Source organism: Ovis aries, chromosome 10 (assembly GCF_016772045.2).
Source record: "Ovis aries strain OAR_USU_Benz2616 breed Rambouillet chromosome 10, ARS-UI_Ramb_v3.0, whole genome shotgun sequence".
NCBI classification, from domain to species: Eukaryota; Metazoa; Chordata; class Mammalia; order Artiodactyla; family Bovidae; genus Ovis; species Ovis aries.
In genome coordinates this window covers 60,688,596-60,698,866 of record NC_056063.1, presented here as the reverse complement: position 1 = coordinate 60,698,866, position 10,271 = coordinate 60,688,596, and the positions used below count along the sequence as shown (strand labels likewise).

The following is a 10,271-nucleotide window of genomic DNA, read 5'->3' as shown; positions in this document are numbered from 1 at the left end:
ACATTTTATTTGCTGCATATTAATTTGTATAGAGCAAATCTGGAGGTAATTGCTTGTTTGTATTATTTTCAATCTTTTTTTTTAAAGATCATGTAATCTTCAATAGCTATTTAACAATCTGACATGAACTGAAGGAAGAAGTCCTTTGTGAGAAGAGATTTCTCCATCTCATGGACTGCATCAGTGTCACATCACCACAGCACGAACAATGTCACCAACACCAGACCCATCATAGCTATCATCACCACTGCCCCCATCATATTGTTAATCAACTATGCTACTAATATAAAATAAAATTTTTTTAAATGAAGTTCATGGTTACTTTATTATCCACATTCTTTGACAATAAATCTTGAATTTCTAAATTGATGATTTACAGAGCTATGCTCTTAATAAAATTTGTTGCCTACTTGTTTTGTGAGGAAGGAGAAAAAAGATAATGTTTCAGGGAGAGAAAAAAGTATTATTTTCAAATTTCAAAAGATAAGTTTGACTTTTGTCTTCATTACCATTTGATTCTGAGAAATATCTTAGAAAATTATATTCATTTCTCTTGGAGACTAGGAGAAACAAGATGAAGGAAAAATAATAGAAAAGACAGAAAAATCCTTTATTTTCTTCATTATAATGCCTAAACATAATGGGAAAGCATCATTTGGAAAGACAATTTCGTTAAGATAATCCCACTTAAATGAGCAAATTGATAGTTAACAATAATTTATTGCCTCAGAGTTAACCTGCACAAGTGTTATTCTCATAATTAAACACTGCATCTTTATTCTATAGTTTTAATTCATTATTTCCTTGTATAGTAAATGGATGTAAATAGGTAAACAGTAAAATCTAATAATCTGTATCTGTATTGCCTCTCCATTTTTATCCTCCCATGCCCTTTCCAATGTCTCATCTTCTTTGCTGATAGGTTTCATGTACTGGTCCTGGAATAAACATTGCTATTTAGGTCATAGGTGGCCATGTATGACAGGGTTCTGCAGAAAACCTTTCTCTACTGACAGAGGTGTGGAGCTTTGGTGATAGCAGTGAAATATAACATCTGATGGTGCTCTATTGACATAGAGAGTCCTGGCAACAGAGGACATGGTGTACCAATGAGATGAAGACAGAGATCAGAATTATTTTTCAATTGTAGTTAACTTACAATGGTGTGTTAACTTCCGCGTTATAGCAAAGTAACTCACTTCTACATCTATTTAGATTATTTTTAAGCTATTTTCTATTATGGTTTATCACAGGATAGTGAATACAGTTCAGTGTGCTATACAGCAGGACCTTGTTGTTTACTCATCCTACATATAATAGCATGCATCTACTAACCCCAAACTCTCATCCACCCCTTCCCCTACCTCCCACTTGGCAACCACAAGTGGTGTTCTCTGCGTCAGTGAGATCGGTTCACTTGTGTCATATTTTATAAGTTACACCATACTGCATTTATCTTTCTGACTTACTTCGTTTAGGATGATAATCCCCAGGTCCATGAATTACTGCATACAGCATTATGTCATTTTTTTTAATGGCTAAATAGTAACCCATGTATATATGTAGCATATTTTCTTTATCCAGTCATCTGTCAATGGACATTTAGTTTGTTTCCATGTCTTGGCTGTTTTGAATAGTGCTGCTATGAACATAGAGGTACATGTTTCTTCTTTAGTTTTATCTCAATATATGCCCTCAAATATGGAATATTTCATGAATTTTTGACATCTTTGTGCAGGGACCATGCTAATCTTCTCTGTATCACTCCAATTTTACCATATATGTACTGTTGAAGTGAGCAGGAGAATCGGAATTAAAAGAGTGCTTTACCATGGACTCCAAAATAACTAAGCTCACTGAGGTTAAATAAAAGACAAGTGGTTCATAATTAATCATTGATATGAATATGAATATGACTATGAATAACAGTGACAGCTGAGTCACTCTTGTTAATACTCTGTAACTAATTAAACAATTAATTAAAAGAATTTGGAAAATATTGCAAGCAAGGTGTAAATTATAGTAGATAATTGACACTCGTTAAACACTAGGTCTCCCAGTTTCCCATTTTTTAGTGAAAAATAATAGCCTTCAATAGCATCAACAACTACAAAATTACAAAGTATCATGTTTGTCACTAGAAGCTTATTCATAGAAGCTTGTGAAGCAGTCAGAGATACAAGGCCGACTCACAGATCTGAAAGCCTTTACAATTGGGAATGCAAAATGACTATATGCCACAAATGTCTATTGAAAAGAATTTGTATTTGTACATGGTGCTTCCCAGGTGGCGCTAGTGGTAAACAACCCACCTGCCAATGCAGGAGACTTAAGAGACACTGGTTTGACCCCTGGGTTGAGAAGACCCCCCCTGGAGAAGGGAATGACTACCCACTCCAAGAATCCCATGGACAGAGGAGCCTGGTGGGCTGCAGTCCATGGGGTCACAAGGAATCGGACATTCCTGAAGAGACTTAGTATCCATGGATTGTTACATGATCTTTACCTAGAGATATTTAGATCCTTAAATTTTAAGCAAGGTCAATGATTAGATTAAAACTTTATTTAAAAAAAAATCTCATCACTTATTTTAAAAGTTTCTATGTCACACTATTTATAGGAAGTCATGTTGTTAAGATAATGCTTCATTTCAAAACATACTGGAGCCCATGGGCCTTTATATGACATGTTTAAGGAATGTATAATTTTCATCATCCCCACACTATAATGTGCAACATTATTTGCCTTTGAGAAGAATTAATGAAAACATAACTTGACATTATGATTATGGACATCTGTCTTTGTTTATATTCATCTCGGCTTAATGCAGAAATGTCAAAGAAAGTATGTAGGGTGAATACTGTGTATCTTTCAGTTTTACTCTCATTGCTCAGCACAAAGAGATGAAAAAGGCATTGTGCTTCTTGTGTGGTAGGAATTTAGCTAATGGATATATAAAGCAAACAAAGCTGGAAGGAAAAGTTTTATTGCTCCATCCTGGACCATATGGATTTTTGTGGCTTTTGTTTTTACTTTATTGGATATTGTTTTTGTTGTTGTTTAAAGGATGCTTAATTTGAAAGATCTGGAACCTCACCAAAATTTGGATTTGTACCAACACAAAACTTTGTCTTAAAACATACTAAAACTTTGCTTATTCTCTTGCCAAGGAAAAGAAGTCACACATGTTTGGATATCTCTGTAGAAATCCAAAGGACTAACAATAAGTAGAAAAATATTTTCTGCTTCAGCTATTGCAATTTTTTCCCCTTTACAATAGGAAAAAAAAAGAAAATATTTGATGATAAACATGACTACATAATATTAACTATTTTTACTAATATTTAATAGCTAATACTTTTTAACCAAGGCTACTAATGATATTAATATCCCAGGATTCATATTTTGTTTTAGTCAGATTTAACTGCCCAATAGTTGTTTTCTTGATATATGGACTTACAGAATAAAATTGCCTTTTTACTGGCTCCTTTTATTCCAGGTAAATCTAAAATACAGAATGTTATTTATACTAGTTTATATTAGTGACAGGACTTCCCAGGTGGCATGAGTGGTAAAGAACCGCCTGACAATGCAGGACACAAAAGAGACTCAGGTTTGATCCATGGGATGGAAAGATCCCCTGGAGGAGGGCATGGCAACCCACTCCAGTATTCTTGCATGGAGAATCCAGTTAAAAGAGGATCCAGTTGAAAGAGGAGTCCATAGAGTTGCAGAGTCAGACACGACTGAAATGCCTTAGCATGCATGCATGCACATTATTAGAGACATTTCAATCTAGAATATGCAATTAAAATGTATTTATATGGACCAGCAATTCTTTCTCTTTTATAGGTATTAATGACATAAATTTTCTGTTTAACCAATAATTGTGACAAAAATGTGATGGAGGCAGATTTTTGAACTTTTAAATCGTTTATATAAATATAAAATATTTAAAATATTTAAATATAAATATTTTTTAAAATATATAAAATATAACTTATATATTACATTTTTGAAATTTATATTGAAATTCAGATAAACTCTTTAAGGTGGCTGTGTTTCATGTAATATTTATTCTTAATAATACAATATCTATATTTTAGAAAAAACATATTAAGTTAATAATCAATATTATGGATTATTCAGTTCAGTTCAGTTCAGTCGCTGAGTTGTGTCCGATTCTTTGCGACCCCATGAATCGCAGCACGCCAGGCCTCCCTGTCTATCACCAACTCCCGGTTACCTGTGCAAAAAAAAGCTGTTAGCTTCCTTACGTCATATCCAAGCATGCATCTTTCTTCCATTTACCCTACCAATATGGTTTGCCACAGAATTTAGTTGCTTCATGTTTTGTTTCTATCTACGGACATATGGTTAATAGCTGAGAAATGTTCAGTTCAGTTGCTCAGTCGTGTCCGACTCTTTGCAACCCCATGAATTGCAGCATGCCAGGCCTCCCTGTCCATCACCAACTCCTGGAGTTCACTCAAACTCACGTCCATTGAGTCGGTGATGCCATCCAGCCATCTCATCCTCTGTCGTCCCATTCTCCTCCTGCCCCTAATCCCTCTCAGCATCAGAGTCTTTTCCAATGAGTCAACTCTTTGGATGAGGTGGCCAGAGTATTGGAGTTTCAGCTTTAGCATCATTCCTTACAAAGAACACCCAGGGCTGATCTCCTTTAGAATGTTAATCAACTCTAAAAGTGGAAAGGAAGCATTAGTGTCACCTGGCAGCTTCACAGTTGAATTATTAGTTCCAAAGTTCATCCCTAGAATTTGAATCAGTCAACATTTTAACAAAATTTCCCTGGTGTACTTCTGAAGATTCTGACTCCATAAATCTTTAGTGAGACTTGAGACATTTTGCTTCTAAACATATTTCAAATGATATCAGCGCCACTGACCCTCCAAGGACCCTTTGCAGCGTGATGTCTGGAATCATGGTTAGCAAGCTCCAGGAGTTGGTGATGGACAGGAAAGCCTGGCTGGTGAAGTCCATGGGGTCACAAAGAGTCGGGCATGACTGAGCAACTGAACTGAACTGAACTTCATTCATTGTATATGTATTTTTTCCTACAGTTAAAACTAACACCGATTTTTAAAAAGAAATATCATTTTTTCAGCCCTTCACTTTCTGACAGGACTTAGCATTCTCTTTATAGTCAAACACACGAAATAATAGATGTCCCTTTTTCTTTGTATGTCCTAATATTTTATTTTTGTTTAGAAAGCAGAAAATATTTTATTCTGCTATACATTATTTGTTAGTCAAATGCTATCATTTTTGGTCTCAAATAGAACCCCCCCCCAAAAAAGTAACAAAATCATTTGATATATATAAAACATATATGTATTGATAAATATTTCAAACAAGCTCAGATTATGATAGGCAACATAATGGATATATATATATATATATATATATGCACACATATATATACATATGTATGTATATATTTACTTTGGGAAATATAATTTGGTTACTTCTCCATTTATCAAATCTCAGTTGCTATCAATCTTTCGTGCTAGATGACTTACATTCAGTTCAGTTCAGTTGCTCAGTCGTGTCTGACTCTGTGACCCCATGGACTACAGCAAGCCAGAATTCCCTGTCCATCACCAACACCTAGAGCTTGCTCAAATTCATGTCCATCAAGTCAGCGATGCCATCCAACCATATCATCCTCTGTCATCCCCTTCTCTTCCTGCCTGCAATCATCTTTCCAAGCATCAGGGTCTTTTATAATGAGTTCATTCTCTGCATTAGGTGGACAAAGTATTGGAGCTTCACCTTCAGCATCAGTCTTTCCAATGAATATTCAGGACTGATTTCCTTTAGGATGGACTGGTTGGATCTCCTTGCTGTCCGAGGGACTCTCAAGAGTCTTCTGAAACATCGTGGTTCAAAAGTATGAATTTTTCAGCACTCAGCTTTCTTTAGAGCACAAATCTCACATCTGTACGTGACTACTGGAAAAATCATAGCTTTGACTAGACTGACCTTTGTCAGCAAAGTAATGTCTCTGCTTTTCAATATGCTGTCTAGGTTTGTCATAGCATTTCTTTCAAAGAGCAAGTGTCTTTTATTTCATGGCTGCAGTCACTATCTGCAGTGATTTTGAAGCCCGGGAAAATAAAGTCTCTCATAGTTTCCACTGTTTCCCCATCTAGTTGCCATTCAGTGATGTGACTGGATGCCATGAACTTAGTTTTCTGAATGTTGAGTTTTAACCCAACTATGTCACCCTCCTCTTTCATTTTCATCAAGAGGCTCTTTTGTTCTTCTTCACTTTCTGCCATAAGAGTAGTGTTATCTGCATATCTGAGGTTATTGATATTTCTGGCAAAATCTTGATTATGCTTCATCCAGCCTGCAGTTTGCATGACGTACTTGGCATATAAGTTAAATAAGCAGGGTGACAATATAAAACCTTGAGGGACTCCTTTCCCAGTTTGCAACCAGTCTATTTTTTCATGTTCAGTTCTAACTGTTGTTTCTTGATCTGCGTACAGATATCTCAGGAGGCAGGTCAGGTGGTGGTACTCCCATCTCTCAGAATTTTTCAGTTTGTTGGTATGCACACAGTATAAGGCTTTGGGGTAATCAATAAAGCAGAAGTATATGTTTTTCTGGAATTCTCTTGCTTTTTCAATGTTCCAACAGATGCTGGCAATTTGAAAATCTGGTTCTTCTGCCTTTTCTAAATCCAGCTTGAACATGTGGAAGTTCATGGTTTATGTACTATTGAAGCCTGGCTTGGAGAATTTTGAGCATTATTTTGCTAGCATGTGAGATGAGTGCAATTGTGTGGTAGCTTGAACATTCTTTGACATTGCTCTTCTTTGGGGTTAGAATGAAAACTGATTATTTCCTATCCTGTGGCCACTGCTGAATTTGCCAAATTTGCTGGTATATAGTATAGTGAATGCAGCACTTTCACAACATCATCATTTAGGACTTGAAATAGCTCAGCTGGAATTCCATCACCTCCATTAGCTTTGTTCCAGGTGATTCTTCCTAAGGCCCCCTGGACTTTGCATTCCAGGATATCTGACTTTAGGTGGGTGATTACACCATTGTGGTTATCTAGGTCATTAAGATCTTTTTATATAGTTCTTCTGTGTATTCTTGTCATCTCTTCTAGTATCTTCTGCTTCTGTTACGTCCATGCCATTTCTATCCTTTGTGACCTTTGCATGAAATGTTCCCTTGGTATCTCTAATTTTCTTGAAGAGACATCTAGTCTTTCCCATTCCTTTGTTTTCCTCAATTTCTTTGCATTGATCACTGAGGAACACTTTCCTATTTTTCCTTTGTTTTTTTTTTTTTTTTGGGAACGCTACATTCAAATGGATATACTTTTCTTTTTATCCTTTGCCTTTACTTTCTCTTCTTTCCTCAGTTATTTGTAAGGCCTCCTCAGAAAATCATTTTGAGTTTTTGCATTTCTTTTTCTTGGGGATGGTCTTGATTACTGCCTCCTGTACAATGTCATGAACCTCCGTCCATAGTTCTTCAGGCACTCTGTCTATTAGATCTAATCCCTTGAATATATTTGTCACTTCTACTGTATAATCATAAGGGTTTTGATTTAGGTCATACCTGAAAGGTCTAGTGGTTTTTCCTACTTTCTTCAATTTAAGTCTGAATTTGGCAATAAGGAGTTCATGATCTGAGCCACAGTCAGCTCTCCATCTCGTTTTTGCTGACTCTATAGAGCTTCTCCATCTTTGACTGCAAAGAATTTAATCAATCGGATTTAGGTATTGACCATCTGGTGATGTCCATGTGTAGAGTTTTCTCTTGTGTTGTTGGATGAAGGTGTTTCCTATGACCAGTGTATTTTCTTGGTAAAACTCTGTTAGCCTTTGCCCTGCTTCATTTTGTTCTCTAAGGCCAAGTTTGCTTGTTACTTCAGGTATCTCTTGACTTCCAACTTTTGCATTCCAGTCTCATATGATGAAAAGGACATCTTTTATGGGTGTTAGTTCTAGAAGGTCTAGGTCTTCATAGAACCTTTCAACTTCAGCTTCCTCAACATTGCTGGTTGGGGCATAGACTTGAATTACTGTGATACTGAATGGTTTCCCATGGAAACGAACAGAGATCATTTGTTGTTTTTGAGAGCTTTTTTTTGTTGACTATGAGAGCTACTCCATTTCTTCTAAGGGATTCTTGCCAACAGTAGTAGATATAATGGTCATTTGAATTAAATTCACCCATTCCAATCCATTTTAGTTCACTGATTCCTAAAATGTAAATGTTCACTCTTGTTATCTCCTGCTTGCCCACTTCTAATTTACCTTGATTCATGGACCTAACATCCCAGGTTCCTATTGCTCTTTACAGAATTGGACTCTTATTTCCATCACCAGTCACATCCACAACTGGGTGTTGTTTTTTCTTCATTCTTTCTGGAATTATTTCTTTACTCTTGTTCAGTAACATATTGGGCATCTACGGACCTGGGGAGTTTATCTTTCAGTGTCATATCTTTGTCTTTTCATACTATTCTTGGGGTTCTCAGGCAAGAATACTGAAGTGGTTTTCCATTATCTTCTTCAGTGGACCAAGTGTGTCAGAACTCTCCACCATGACCTGTCCTTCTTAGGTGACCCTATAGGACATGGCTCATAGTTTTATTGAGTTAGACAAGGCTGTGGTTCATATGATTAGTTTTATTAGCTTTCTGTGATTGTGGTTTTCATTCTGTCTGGAGGATAAGAATAAGAGGCTTATGCAAGCTTCCTGATGAGAGAGACTGACTGCAGGGAAACTGAGTCTTGTTCTGATGGGTGGGGCCACGCTCAGTTCAGTTCAGTTCATTTACTCAGTTGTGTCTGACTCTTTGCAACCCCATGAATTATAGCATGCCAGGCCTCCCTGTTCATCACCATCTCCCGGAGTTCACTCAGACTCACGTCCATCGAGTCCGTGATGCCATCCAGCCATCTCATCCTGGGTCGTCCCCTTCTCCTCCTGCCCTCAATCCCTCCCAGCATCAGAGTCTTTTCCAATGAGTCAACTCTTCGCATGAGGTGGCCAAAGTACTGGAGTTTCAGCTTTAGCATCATTCCTTCCAAAGAAATCCCAGGGTTGATCTCCTTGCTCAGTACACCTTTAATCCAATTTTCTGTTGATGGGTGGGACTGTGTCCGCTCCCTGTCCCTTGACCTGAGGCCAAACTATGGTGGAGTAATGAAGATAATTACCTACTTCAAAAGGTCCCATGCATCAACTGCCTCACTCAGTGCCCCTGACCCTGCAGCAGGTCAGGGACAATCCACACCTCTGCTGATGAGTTACATTAGGGAACTTTGTAATCTTAACGATAATTCAATTTTCTCAGTATAAAACAGGAATAATAATATTTTATTTTTTGAACTGCGGTGTTGGAGAAAACTCTTGAGAGTCCCTTGGACAGCAAGAAGATCCCACCAGTCCATCCTAAAGGAAATCAGTTCCGAATATTTATTGGAAGGATTGATGCTGAAGCTGAAACTTCTATACTTTGGCCACCTGATGTGAAGAACTGACTCATTGGAAAAGACCCTGATGTTGGGAAAAGATTGAAGGTGGGAGGAGAAGGTGATGACAGAAGATAAGATAGTTGGGTTGCATCACCGACTCAATGGACATGAGTTTGGGTAAACTCCGGGAGTTGGTGATGGACAGGGAAGCCTGGTATGCTGCAGTCCATGGGGTCACAAAGAGTTGGACATGACTAATAGACTGAACTGAACTGATAATGTATTATTAAGGTAATAAAAAATCCATATTTAAAAGGAGTTCTTGACAGATTAATACTTGGAAGGTCTAAAGAACATTAAGAAGTTGTAAATTATAGACTTTCTTTAATATTGTTCAGAAGAATGGGTTTCTTGGTATGTTTTATTTAATTTAAAAAATTTTTAATGAAGTATGGTTGATTTATAGTATCTTGTGTTAGTTTCTGCTATACAGCAAACTGAATCTGTTATGCATATACATATATCCACAGTTTTTAAAGATTTTTCCCCAATATAGATTATTACAGAGCATTGAGTAGAGTTTACTGTGTTATACATTGTGTGTGTATGTGTGTGTGTGCACACTCAGTCATGTCTGACTCTTTGCAAACCCATAGACTATAATCCACAAGGCTCCTCTGTCCATGGGATTCTCTAGGAAAGAGAATCTGGGTAGCCATTCCCTTTTCCAGAGGATCCTCCAGACCCAAGGCTTGAATCCAAGTCTCTTTCATCACAGGCAGATTCTTTTACCAT

At 37.0% G+C, this 10,271-nt stretch overlaps 1 pseudogene; it reads right to left on the bottom strand.

Moving 5' to 3' along the window:
* Positions 1 to 1,695: 1,695 nt before the first annotated feature.
* Positions 1,696 to 1,796, bottom strand: LOC114116746 (U6 spliceosomal RNA; annotated as a pseudogene).
* Between the last annotated feature and the right edge of the window lie 8,475 nt (positions 1,797 to 10,271).